This window comes from Anomaloglossus baeobatrachus, chromosome 3, assembly GCF_048569485.1.
Source record: "Anomaloglossus baeobatrachus isolate aAnoBae1 chromosome 3, aAnoBae1.hap1, whole genome shotgun sequence".
Lineage (NCBI taxonomy): Eukaryota > Metazoa > Chordata > Amphibia > Anura > Aromobatidae > Anomaloglossus > Anomaloglossus baeobatrachus.
Window position 1 is genome coordinate 707,763,120 of NC_134355.1, and position 13,823 is coordinate 707,776,942.

Below are 13,823 nucleotides of genomic sequence, written 5' to 3' on the forward strand. Positions count from 1 at the left end.
TAAAAATCCTGCCACTGTGCTTCTACTGCACAACGCAGCGTTATGGACGCAGGGAAAACACTCTGCGCCCAAAATGTTGCAAACCCTGATTGTGGGCACACAGCGTAAAATGCTACAATGGATGAATGGATAGATGTCAAACATATATAACGTCCCACCCCCTGCATATTCTAAGCTGGCGCCCTTTAGTGCCTTTCATGTGACACTAAAGGATGCCTAGCCTTGTATTTAGCCCAAAAAAAAAAAAAATAATTAAAATAAATGACGTGGGGTCCCCCCTATTTTTGATAGCCAGCTAGGGTAAAGCAGACAGCTGTAGCCTGCAAACCACAGCTGACAGCTTCACCTTGTCTGGTGATCAATTTGGAGGGCTCCCCAAGCTGTTTTTTTTTTTTAATTATTTATAAATAAATAATTAAAAAAACAAAAACAAACGTGGGGTCCCCCCAAATTAGATCACCAGCCAAGGTGAAGCTGACAGCTGGGGTCTGGTATTCTCAGGATGGGAAGAGCCACGGTTATTGGACTCTTCCCAGCCTAAAAATAGCAGGCCGCAGCCGCCCCAGAAGTGGCGCATCCATTAGATGCGCCAATTCTGGCGCTTCGCCCCAGCTCATCCCGCGCCCTGGTGCGTTGGCTAACGGGGTAATGAATGGGGTTGATACCAGGTGTGTAATGTCACCTGGCATCAAGCCCAGCAATTAGTTATGTCACGGCGTCTATCAGATACCCGACATAACTAATTGACAGTAATAAAAAAAAAATTGACAACAAAAAAAAATTTATTTGAAAAAACACTCCCCAAAACATTCCCTGATTGACCAATTTATTGAAAAGAAAAAAAAAAAATCCACTATAATCCATTTGGACGTCCCACGTCGCCTCTGGACCTTCTAGAATATGGGGGACACGTTCAGGGAACGTATCCCCCATTTTCTAGGAGGGCAGACCCTCCATTTGAGGAGAGTGGGTGCAAAGAATCTGCACCCACTCTCCCCGGGTCACAGCTGCAGACTCTGTGCAGCAGCAGCCAGCGTCCTGAACACAGGAAGCTGTCATCTGCTCGGCACATGTGACCGGCGTCTGCAGAGAAGGAGCCGGAGGAGGGGGCCGCGGGGGATCAGCACTCCGGTATGTATGACACCGGGGGACACCGGGGGACACCAGGGGGGGGTAGGGGGGGACCCGGCAGGGCCTAGGGAGCAGGTTTCTGTCGCATGTGTGATGGCACATGCGACAGAAACCATAGGAACAGTGGAAATGCGGCCGGCGCGCTGCTGTGATCGCCGGTGCGCGCGGCCATCTTGGATTTTCGGGAGGGGGTTGGGGGTCGGGGGGGGCACTTTGGGGACACCGGGGGACCGGAGGGAACCGGGAAAAAGATTTATCTCCCATCTGGCATGTTTGATCATGCCAGATGGGAGATAAATCATTTTTTACCGGCGCGGTCATTTACTATAACTTGATGATCGGTATACGGTGTATACCGGTCATCAGGTGAGTGGGGACCGGAAAAACCGGCCCGAATCATGATCTCCAGGGTCTCAGCTACCCCCGGCAGCTGAGACCCCAGAAATTTTCTGACTCTGGGGGGCGCTAGACCCTTTTTTCCGACCGCCGTTAAAAAGCGGCGGATCGGAAAAAGTACCCTTATTTACCGCCGTTAAAAGGCGTATCGGCGGTCGTAAAGGGGTTAAGCAGGTTGTGCGCCCATCTCCATGCACATAAGTCTTGAAGGAATCAATTTCTGATCGATCAACGCACACATTTCCTATGACTACCCATCCCAAGTCCAGTCTCTGGGCGTATGGTGCATAGTCAGGCCCATTACACTGCTGTCGCACCTTGTGTACCCTTAGGTTGTCTCTGCCGAGCAGGAATAGAATCTCTGCGTTATTGTCCAGAGGTGGGATAACGCTAGCGAGGTGTCTTAGGTGTGGTTGATGAAATGCAGCTTCTGGGGTAGGAATTTCATTCCTGTGGCTGGGTATTTGGTCACATTCAATGAGCGTTGGTAGAGGTATTTCAGTCTTCCCATTGATAGGAGAAGCAATGAATCCCTGGGCTCTTCTGCCGCTAGTCTCTATGCGACCCGAGCAGGTGTTCAAGGTGTAGGTTTCTGATGGTCCATTAATTCCGAAGGCTTCAAAGAATTTGGTTCCTGCTAGGGACCGGTTGCTTTGGTCGTCTATGATGGCATACACCTTCATTGCCTTTTCTGGATGTCCCTCGGGATAAACCTTGATGAGGCATATTCGGGCACAACATTTCTGTTTGGCCCTCTCCACATACCTCTGAGCATGAGCAGGAGACGGCTGTGGTGGTGTCAGTCTGATTCTTGGGCTCCCCGCCATGACTTGGAGTGGGAGTGGTGGTGACTGCAGCCGGTGTGTCTCTAGCTAGCTGGGTTGGGTGCATGGCTGAAACGTGTTTTTCACTATGACACTCCTCACACTTGACGATGGATTTACAGTCCTTGGCCATGTGCTCAAGTGATGCGCAGCATTTGAAACAAATCCCAAGCTCTGTGAGGACTTTCTTGCGCTCCTGCAGGGTTTTGGATCTAAACCCTCTGCACTTGTTCAGTGAATGCGGTTTTTTATGGATGGGACATTCTTGATTGAAAGACTTATCTCGTGATGGGATGGTCTTTTGTTTATCTGTGCGTGCTGCAGGTGATGGTAGCTCAGTCTTCCTGACACTCACAGTGTTCTTAATGTCTCTGCGTTTTTGTATGGCACCTTCATACCTTGATGATGATGTTGCGGCTGCCGAAGTGTTGAACTCTAGGAAGTCGAGGCTGGGGTCGTTCCTCATCTGGGCCTGCTCATCGATGAACTTGCAGAACTGAATAAATGGGGGAAAGGTGACGTCATGCATTCTTTTGTACCTTGAGACTGACGTTGCCCATTTCTCCTGCAGACTGTATGGCAGCTTCACCACGATTGGGTTCACTCCATGGGCTGTATCCAGGTAGCACAGCCCAGACAGACGAGGATCTCTTTTGGCGAGCTCCAGCTCCATGAGCAGATCACTTAGGTCTTGAAGCTTGTGGACTTCTTTAAGGTTGATCTTTCGGATGTCCTGCAGTCTCTTGAATAGGGCTTTCTCTATTGCTTCTGCGCTGCCAAAGGTGCGTTCCAGTCTCTGCCATGCAGCAGCGAGACCTGCTTCTGCTTGTCCCACATAGACGGTTCTGAGGCTCTTGATACGGTTTGTTGAGCCTGGGCCCAACCACTTGATCAGGAGGTCGAGCTCCTGTTCTGCAGTGAAGTTGAGATTGGCGATGGCTGCCTTGAAAGTTGCTTTCCAGGCCCTGTAGCTCTCTGCACGATCATCAAATTTCGTGAGACTAGTGTTGATTAGCTCTCTGCTCACCATGAACCTGGCAAACCCAGACATATCTGATTTCTCACCACTTGTTGCCACGACGACTCGTGATGCCCCTGGGGCGTATGGGCTGCCTGGCGTGAATGGATGAGATGTTCTCGGGTAGAATGACGTTGCGGCAGGGTTGAGCTGTGGTGTAGCCTCTGTAGATTCTGATGACCGCTGCTTGAGCTGTGGAAGTGGGTCAGGAAACACTTGGTTGCCATCTTGCTGTGGTGACTGTGTTTGAGAGGGCACCTCTTGGTGGCTGTTATTAATTTGCTCGGGAGCTTTAGGTGGCACTGGCACTGGTAGAGGTAAGTTGGAGGTTTCGGTGTTGTCGGCTTGGACGGTACTGCAAACCGGGGTTGCTACAGGTAACTGATTCAGTACATAGTCTCTTGTGCGATCAACTGGATTGTCTGCTTCCAGTGGTGGCGAGTCAGCTGGATCAGGACCTTGGATCAATGCTTGCTCAAGTAGTCTCACTTTAGCTAGCGCAACTTCCTCTTCCATCTGTGACCGAAGAATCTTTATCCGAGCCTCCGCTTCTGCCCTTTTTGCTTCCGCTTTAGCAGCTTCTGCTTTTGCATGGGCTTCTGCTTTAGCGGCTTCTGCTTTTGCAAGGGCTTCTGCTTCTGCCCTTTTGGCTTCTGCTTCTGCCCTTTCGGCTTCTTCCTCTACTTCTCTTTCTGTGAAGGAACGTCTCACCTTGGATTCCTCTGCTCTTATGCGGGCCTCTAGTATCCTGTCGCTCAGGGCTGAGCTTCTTGAGGATGATGACCCGGATGACCGAGAGGAACGTCTAGATGAGGTTGATCGGTGTGATCTGGTTTCTTGCTGGTGAGAGATACGGTGTTCGGCCTTGTCTATGGCATCTTGAACCTTGGCATCTCTTTCCTTGTCTACCTCTTCTGCCTTGCTCAGGTCTGAAAGCGCTTCATCAATTTTAGAGTCTTTTAGAAAGGTAATGTACCTTGTTGACAGTCTCTTGTATCTTTCATGAGCTGTGTTCAGCCGTTCCAGAGCGGCTTGTAAGCATGTGGCATCACCTGATGAGGATTCAAGTCTTGACATGTAATAGGTGACTTGTTCCCACTGTTCTTCCAGGTGTTCACATGACTCATCTTTCATAGTGTGATAGTTTTCAGCGGCCTTTATCGTGGGTTTGGAAGAGCGCTTTGGTCGGACAACTTGGTCTGCTGAAAGCGTGGGCTCTGCCTCCTGGGCTTCATAATGGACAGTATCAGGTTGTATTTGCTCTGTTTCAGCAGTGGGGAACTGTCCGAGGTCTTTTTCGGCCATTTTTATTTACGGTGTACTGTCTCTTTAAGAAACTTGACTTTTGAATAGGGATCCAAAATCGTTGTGCAGCTCTGCAAGGACTCCCTGATGAGATTGCCAAGGTGTCTTCAGTAAAACTTGGGGTTCGCAGTGCAGCGATGTGCAGTAATGGGGTATAATGTACTGCAAGTGTATAGAAGGCGTATAGCAAGAGAGAAACAGCAGGTGCATAAACTGTCCCTTTACAATGCGAGCAGAGGTGACACAGGACGTGGCAGATGGGAGAGCTTCCCCTTAGGCTTGTCCAGGCATGCACTGTGCAGGCAGACTAGTGCACAAGGCTTGTTGCTAGGCAGATTACATGGGAAGTTACAGGGTTCTTAGGGATCTGTAGCCGGGGTATTGAGCTCTTAAGCAGTCTTCTGACTCTTCTGTCCCCACTTAAAGGCGATGGAAGGTGCGTAGTTGTGAGAGGTTGTGAGAGTCTTACCTTCGTTTTTCCTATAGGTGAGGCAGACAGGACCAGAGCACTCCAGAGAGAAAACATGCACATGCTGAGATGAAACAATGGTGGTTTATTTTCTCCAAAGGTTAGGACATGCAGAGTGCAGTAATCCAAGTACCTGGCATTGTAATTCTCGAGTGATGCTTGCCTCTGAAGCTACTACGTGGTCAGAAGACTTTGCTCCTAGTAGCTCCAATAAGGGATGTTGTTCTCACAGACTCTGCTTTGGAAAAGAATATCCAGGATGTGATGCAAGAGGGTCATCAGACACTCCCATGGGCTGGGCAAAGGAAACAGAGGAGCCGAAAGGTCTGACCAGTAGATGGCAGCAGAGACAAGCATGAAAAACATTAAATAACAGTTTTAACTAAGACAAATAAAACAGCACAGGTACCCCACTATGAACTGAGACCCAGTCCGAGTACGTACCATTAATAACCACCCTTTGTTTCCTATCACTGAGCCAGTTTTTAACCCAGTTACACATATTTTCCCCTATCCCCATTATTCTCATTTTATGTACCAACCTTTTGTGTGGCACTGTATCAAAAGCTTTTGAAAAGTCCATCTACACAACATCCACTGCATTTCCCTGGTCCAGGCTTGAACTTACCTCTTCATAGAAGCTGATCAAATTAGTTTGACAGGATCGATCCCTCATAAACCCATGTTGATACTCTGTCATAAGGTTATTTTTCTTGAGATACTCCAGTATAGTATCTCTCAAGAAACCCTCAAGGATTTTACCAACCGTAGAGGTTAAACTTACCGGCCTATAATTTCCCGGCTCAGTTTTTGTCCCCTTTTTGAATATTGGCACCACATTTGCTATGCGCCAGTCCTGCGGTACCGACCCTGTTATTAAGGAATCTGAGAAGATTAAAAATAATGGTCTATCTATCACAGAACTCAATTCCTGTAGTACTCTGGGGTGTATGCCATCCGGGCCCGGAGATTTGTCAACCTTAGTGATTTCGAGGCGGCGGCGTACTTCCTGCTGGGTTAAGCAGGTAATATTCAAGGGTGAATTTATGGTATCACTGGCCATGTCATCTGCCATGGCATTTTCTTGTATAAAAACCGTAGAAAAAAAGTCATTCAGCAGGTTGGCTTTACCCTCATCCCCTTCCACCATTTCACCAAGACTATTTTTAAGGGGGCCAACACTATCGCTTTTCAGTTTTTTACTGTTTATGTAGTTAAAGAATATTTTAGGATTATTTTTACTTTCTCTCGCAATGAGTCTCTCTGTCTCAAACTTAGCTAACTTAATTTGCTTTTTACATATTTTATTTAATTTTCTATAATTATATAATGCCTCATCACTACCTACCCTCTTTAATTCTTTTAAGGCTTTCTGTTTTTCTTTTATTGCTTCCCTTACAGCTCTATTTAGCCATAGGGGTTTCCTCCTATTTCTAGCATGTTTGTTCCCATAGGGTATATTTTCTGCACAAGCCCTATTCAGGATGCTCATAAAAGTCTCCCATTTGCTTTGTGTACTTTTATTACTTAGTACATCATCCCAGTTTATTGCACTAAGATCATCTCTCAACCGTTTAAAATTTGCTTTCCTGAAGTTTAGTGTCCTTGTAGCCCCTCTACTAGACATCTTACTAAAGAATACATGAAAACTTATTATTTTGTGATCACTATTCCCCAAGTGACCCCCAACTTGTATATTTGATATGCGGTCTGGCCTATTGGTTAGTACAAGGTCTAGTAGTGCTCCCCCTCTTGTGGGGTCCTGTACCATTTGTGAAAGGTAATTATCTTTCATTGTTATCAAAAATCTATTTCCTTTGCTGGAACTGCAAGTTTCTGTTCCCCAATTTATATCAGGATAGTTAAAGTCCCCCCATAATAATTACCTCTCCGAGACTCGCTGCTTTATCAATTTGCTTTATGAGGAGATTCTCTACCTCTTCCATAATATTCGGCGTCTTATAACATACCCCTATCAGTATTTTATTATTCATTCTCCCCCCCCTTATCTCCACCCATAGGGACTCTACATTCTCAGTACCCTCACATATGTTGTCACGCAGGATGGGTTTTAAGGATGATTTTACATATAGACATACACCTCCCCCTCGCTTATTTGTACGGTCATTCCTGAATAGGCTATAACCCTGTAAATTAACAGCCCAGTCATAGCTCTCATCCAGCCATGTCTCTGATATCCCCACTATATCATAATTTTCTTCCAACAATATTAATTCTAATTCCTCCACCTTATTTGTGAGGCTTCGGGCATTAGTGTACATGCACGTTACGTATGACTCTGTACCTGTATTCCTGCTTACTGTATTAACTGTCCTAACCCTTCCCCCCCGTACCACCCCCAATTTCATTACTTGTGCCCTGGTCACTATCTGCACTACATTCCCCTTCTATAAAGTGAATACCCTCGCCCCCCCATTCCTAGTTTAAACACTCCTCCAACCTTTTAGCCATTTTCTGCCCCAGCAGAGCTGCACCCTCCCCATTAAGATGCAGCCCATCCCTAGCATAGAATCTGTAGCCAACTGAAAAGTCGGCCCAATTCTCCAGGAACCCAAAACCCTCTTTCCTACACCAATTCCTGAGCCACCTGTTAACCTCCCTGATCTCCCTTTGCCTCTCTGCTGTGGCTCGTGGCACAGGTAGTATTTCCGAAAATACCACCTTTGAGGTCCATGCTTTAAGCTTACAACCTAATTCCTTGAAATTATCTTTAAGGACCTTCCACCTACCTTTAACTTTGTCATTTGTGCCAATGTGTACAATGACCGCTGGGTCCTCCCCAGCCCCTCCCAGTAATCTGTCAACCCGATCAGCGATGTGCCGAACTCGAGCGCCAGGAAGACAACACACTGTTCGGCGATCCCTGTCTTTGTGACAGATTGCCCTATCTGTCCCCCTAATAATTGAGTCCCCCACTACCAGTACCTGTCTCGCCTGCCCTGCACTCCTATTCCCCCCCTTACTGGAGCAGACACTCCTCTGGCGTTCAGAGGTCGTGCCTTGCTGCAGCAATGCTACCCCTGTAATGACATCCCCCTCATCTGCCAAGATTGCAAACCTATTGGGGTGTGTCAGTTCAGGACTAGCCTTCCTAGCACTTTTCCCTTTACCCCCCCTTCTAACTGTCACCCAGCTACCTACCTCACCGTCCTGCCGCTCCCTACTACGATCCTCCCCCACATCTGACCAAGCAAGCTGCTGCTCAGTGAGCAGCAAACTCCTTTCCATATTGCTAATGCATCTCAGAGTTGCCAGCTGCTCATTTACATCCAGTATCTGGGCTTCCAAATGTGCAACTTGCGCACATCTCGAACAACAGTATGCACCCTCGAACGGCTTTTCACTGCATACATGAGACAAGATGTACACTGGATCGCATTAGCAATAGTGGAGCACATTTTCTAATGGGGATAGCACTAAACAAATGTTAAGTAATTAAACAACTAAATACAAACAATTCTACTCACACTTACTTTTGCTCACACTTTGCTCACTCACGCTCACAATGAAGAAGACAGGCTAAAATTTAGAAGTCTTCCTTCCGGCTGTAACTCTTCACTTATCCCAGAAGGCACTGGGAATATGCAAATTATCCTCGCAAGACTCCTTCCCTGGCTTTCAGAAGTCTTCCTTCCGGCTGTAACGGCCAAAACCCGGTTCTCCTTGAGCTCGCGGTGACTCTTCACTTATCCCAGAAGGCACTGGGAATATGCAAATTATCCTCGCAAGACTCCTTCCCTGGCGTGGTGGTCCCGGGGCCCGGTGATGGAGGTTGGAAGGTGGGTTGTGGGGCCTGGCCGGGTGCAGGGTCGCGGGCAGCGCAGCGCCAGACGGCACAGTGGTACTTACTCAGCCAGTAACACACACGGAGTCTCCGGTAAAACAAACGGCTGGATGGACGAGTCCCATAGATGGCTGCGACGGTCACTCCCGGTAGGTTGGCGGTAACTGTCTCTCCCTGCACCGGTGTTATGTTCTCGGCCCCAATGTCTTCCCACTGATAGCCCGCTCCCCAGTGGTATGTTGGCTAAGGGAGCCTTCTCTTTGCCTGCAGGCTCTGGCCCTGGGAGCTCTAGCTCTGGCGGTAGCTTTATCTCCCTCCCGGTTTGGACGGTTGCCTTCAGTTGGGTCTTTACTGCTGGGAAACCCCGGAGGTTTCCGTTGCTGACGGATTTGACCGGTTTAATGGCGACTCCAAGCCTGGTCGGGGTCCATAGGCCCTGCCGAATGGTGCTGGCTTCTCTTCGCTCCCCGATCCGGTACCGGCGAGCCACCACCCGACCCCGGTCCTTACGGTTGTGCGTCAATCGGCCTCTCCTGCAGACGGTCACCACCGTCTGCCAACCTTGCTGTATGTGCCCGGGCCACGTACCCGGACACGGTCAGACTGCTCCTTTACTACTTCACACTCCTACTACAAAACTACTCAACTCAACTCCTCTTCTACTCAACTCCACTCAACTGACTTCTTTTTCCTGCCTCCAGGACTGTGAACTCCTCAGTGGGTGGGGCCAACCGCCTGGCTCCACCCCACCTGGTGTGGACATCAGCCCCTGGAGGGAGGCAACAAGGATTTGTGTGTGCGGCTGATGTGCCTAACCGGGGTGTGGGGTGTGTTGTTGCACCACCTGTGACGTCCTGGCTTGTCCAGGGCGCCACATTCCCCCGTGGTTAAACGCAGACCGTCCGCGGGCTGCTCGTCCATCACCGGTTTTATTTTCACAACTGAAAAAGGTAGAGAATGGTAAAACATGTAAAATCACAACATAAGCATTTCTTTATAAACTTCCCATAACGGGAGGTACTTTCTTTTAACGTTACTAAACATTTTTATTAAACGGTACGGCTTCCGCTCTTCCCCCCGCCCAAACAAACTGGCCCTGATGCTGCCCCTAAGAAAATGGGCAGCACCCCTTGTCCCAGTCCAGAACAAAGTTGCCCGAGCGGGTACAATCTCTTTCAGGGGACCCACGTCCATGGGAACCCCTGACCCCCGGAGGATCATCACCGGTTACGATAGTGGCGGGCCTTGGCCATCCGTTTCCTCCAGGCCCATCCTCCCAAATCAGCCTCTCCGGAGGCGGTACGGTATTAGCCAACAAACATGTTTAGATGCCACTAAGTTTGTGGTTGCCCTGCAAGTTCACGGGCGTGTCCGTAAGTAGTTCCTTCCGCAACGGTTGCAGAAAGTCCCTAAGGGGACTGGTTGCCGGCAATGGCCGGTTGAATCACGGTGTTAATCTTGTCAAAGTTTGGTTGATTACTTTCATTTTTCTTATCATTCGGTTCAACAACATTCAATATTCAACGTATCATACGGTGCTGGTGATCCCAACGGGGACAACTTGTTGCGGGGGACCGCTGCCATTACTTTAGATCCACTCCACCTGGCGGGGGAGGGGGCTGGGCTTGTGCTTGAGGCTCCTGGCCTCCTCTCAGCCTAGCGTCCAGGGCAAACCAGACCCTCTCCCCGCAGTGCCGGGTATAATTAACAAGGTCGCCGGGGAGCAGGTTGCGGCACGGGTGATCCTCCGGCAAGTGGTCGTTCACGTCCCTTCGGGCTATGAACATTTCGGCCTCCAGGCCCGGTTCGAAAATGAAGCCGTATCCTCTACGGACGTCAAACCTCCTCACTAGCCCTTCGTACCTCGGGCCCCGCACTCGGAAGGTGGCCCTGCGGAGATTCTCTTTCTCCCTTATTGTGCGGACTACCAGCTCTGCCTTCCTCTTCTCTCTCTCGGCGATCTCTTTGCCCAGCGGGGTCTGTTTCCTGTCCCAATAGGGGGCTACGGTGGGCCCCTGCGTGCGGGTCAGGCCCCGCGAGACCTCCTTCACACTGCCCACTACTGGCGTTCTGGGCGGCAGGTCCCGCGGTGTCATGGCCTGGGGTGCGGCCTCGCAGCGGCGACCTGGCGCAGCCTCAGCCGAGGCGTGGGGGATGGGCACAGGAATCTTCTCCTGCTCGACCTCCGTCTCCTCCTGCACGGAGCAAGCTGCCGGAGTCGGTTTGGGCCCGGGTACGGCCTCTACAGGGGCCTCCGGTGCATCTCGGCTGACGGGCTCAGCTTTCGGTTTCTTCCACGGGAGCGAATCCGGACGGTCACAGACCTCGGCTGCAGGTCGGGTCGCTTGGGCGGATTGGCTGGGTGCCGCTACCGATTGCGGTGGTAGCGGGCCTAGTGACGGGGCAGCAGCAGCCAACACGGGTAGCGGGGGAGGTAGCAGGGCGAGCGGGTGTAGACCGGGCCCCTCAGCCGTGATGACCGACCCGCTAGGGGTACAGGGTCGTGGGTCACTTACCCGCTCTTCCAGAACTCCCTCCACCTGGCGTCTTCGTATGGCCGCCACCACATCCGCCATGTCGGCCTCCCACTCCTCCAAGAGCAGCTGCGCATGGATCTGCAGCCGTTGTTGTAGCTTAACGGTCTGGACCTCCACCCACGCCACGGTCCCGGGCGCGGGGGCTACGGTGCTGCTGGATGGTTGGTGCATCGCTGCGGCGGCCTCTTCCAGGAACCAAAAGATGGCTGCAGGGTCCTGGTGTCCCTGCTTTTATAGCCGCGGGCTACATGCGGCCAGATGCCATCCATCCCCCTTGGTCTCTGTCCGGCACCTCTTCAGGGGCGGAGCTTCAGCTTTCACGCCTCTTCTGCTCGGGAAGACACTCGAGCGGGGAACTTTTCGCGCCCAAGATGGCGGCTTCTGAAAATTTTCGGCCGGACACCTCCGGTGGGACACAAGGCGCACTTCTACCAGGTGGTAGAACGGTAAGATCCTGTTCGTGACGCCAACTTGTCGCGGGCGGGGGGTGCGCTGCTCAACCGCACTCATGTCTCGGGTCCGGCTGCTGCTGCTGCTCGGTGGCTCGAGCGTTGGGCCGGATCCGGGGAATCGAGCGGAGTTCCTTGCCCGTGAGTGAAAGGGGGTGGTTTGAGTTGGGGATGTGGTCCGTGACGCCACCCACGGGTTGTGGTGAGATTGGGACACCACCGCTGCTCTGTACAGGGATCCCGGGAGCGATGACAGGGAGCAGCTGAGTTGTTTCCTCCCCTCCGTGGGTAGGGGGTTTTGTGGTCCCGGGGCCCGGTGATGGAGGTTGGAAGGTGGGTTGCGGGGCCTTGCCGGGTGCAGGGTCGCGGGCGGCGCAGTGCCAAACGGCACAGTGGTACTTACTCAGCCAGTAACACACACGGAGTCTCCGGTAAAACAAATGGCTGGATGTGTAAGGGGTAGTCTGACCCCTGGTAGTGAAGGAGCGGTTTTTCCCCCCTGAAAACGCCACAGTAGTATGGTGGCAAATTGTAAATGTTGATGGTAAAATGTTACCTGTCAAACTGTTTCCCCACTAGGTGCCAGTGTAGAGCAGTGGTTCCCCTGGTAACAGTGGCAGGGAAGGAAGGGGCAGGGCAGCCTAAGTGGGGAAGGAAGGGTTCTGAATGCAGAGTCCAGTGTGCAGTGAGATGTGAGAGGCGAGTAAGCTCGGTCTGAGGTGACGGGGCAGAGTGTGGGAGTGAGACGAGGCAGTCAGCCTGAGTGAGTACTCTTGGCTAGAAAGCAGAGGAAACCCATGAGAAATGGTGGAAGAGTTGGGACTAGTCCGGAGCCGGTGGTGTGTACTAGAGTGGAGTGCAGCTATCAGGGGGATAACAAGTGGCCCCTGCAGGCGAAGGTTAGTGCCCTGACAAAGAAGTGGAGAGGTGAGAACTTATCCAGAGCCGGTAGTGTGTGCTGGATCTGCCCTACAGTAAATCCGGGTTAGAGCGCAGCTACTAGGGGGTTAACGTATGTCCCCTGCAGGCAAAGGAAAGTGCCCGTAGAGAAAAGGAAACCGTTTTTGTAGAAAAGGACCTGTAACTTGTAACGTACTAAAGTAAACCTGCTGCAAACAAAAAGATGGAAGCTTTGTTTAATAAATCGGTGTTTGGTTTATCTGCTGCCTGCAATTGTCTCTTTCCTGAAAGTGAAGAAGGAGCTGGAGAGCACAGAAGGAACGCTGTCATGAATGGGCCCCATGCATCCACACTCTGCCCCAACAAGACACCTGTTTTGCAAGTGACGGCCGGGCCGGGGTTCAGCCTGCGGCCCACAAGGCGAGGGGACCCGACTACACCCCCTGAGGCGCCCCCTGCCCCCGTTACAGATGGACGAGTCCCACAGACTGTTGTGGCGGTCACTCCCGGTAGGTTGGCGGTAATTGTCTCTAAAAAACAAAAGGAGACAGGGCATCACTCACCGATATCCTGGGACTATTTTATTTTTCAATGCTGACAGGTGAGACGGACATGAGGGAATGCAGGGAGGGGAGCACGAGGACGACGGTACTGTTTCGCACCACTAGTAATTGTCTCTCCCTGCACCGGTGTTATGTTCTCGGCTCCAATGGCTTCCCACTGATAGCCCACTCCCCAGCTGTATGTTGGCTAAGGAAGCCCTCTCTTTGCCCACAGGCTCTGGCCCTGGGAGCTCTAGCTCTGGCGGTAGCTTTATCTCCCTCACGGTTTGGACGGTTGCCTTCAGTCGGGTCTTTACTGCTGGGAAACCCCAGAGGTTCCCGTCGCTGACGGATTTGACCGGTTTAACGGCGACTCCAAGCCTGGTCGGGGTCCGTAGGCCCTGCCGAATGGTGCTGGCTTCTCTTCGCTCCCCGGTCCGGTACCGG

General features: G+C 51.3%; 1 protein-coding gene across 1 annotated transcript in view; it reads left to right on the plus strand.

Annotated features, from left to right (window-relative positions):
• Nucleotides 1-13,823, plus strand: part of LOC142297476 (vomeronasal type-2 receptor 26-like) — a 126,277-nt gene that overhangs the window by 108,436 nt on the left and 4,018 nt on the right. The window lies entirely within an intron of this gene.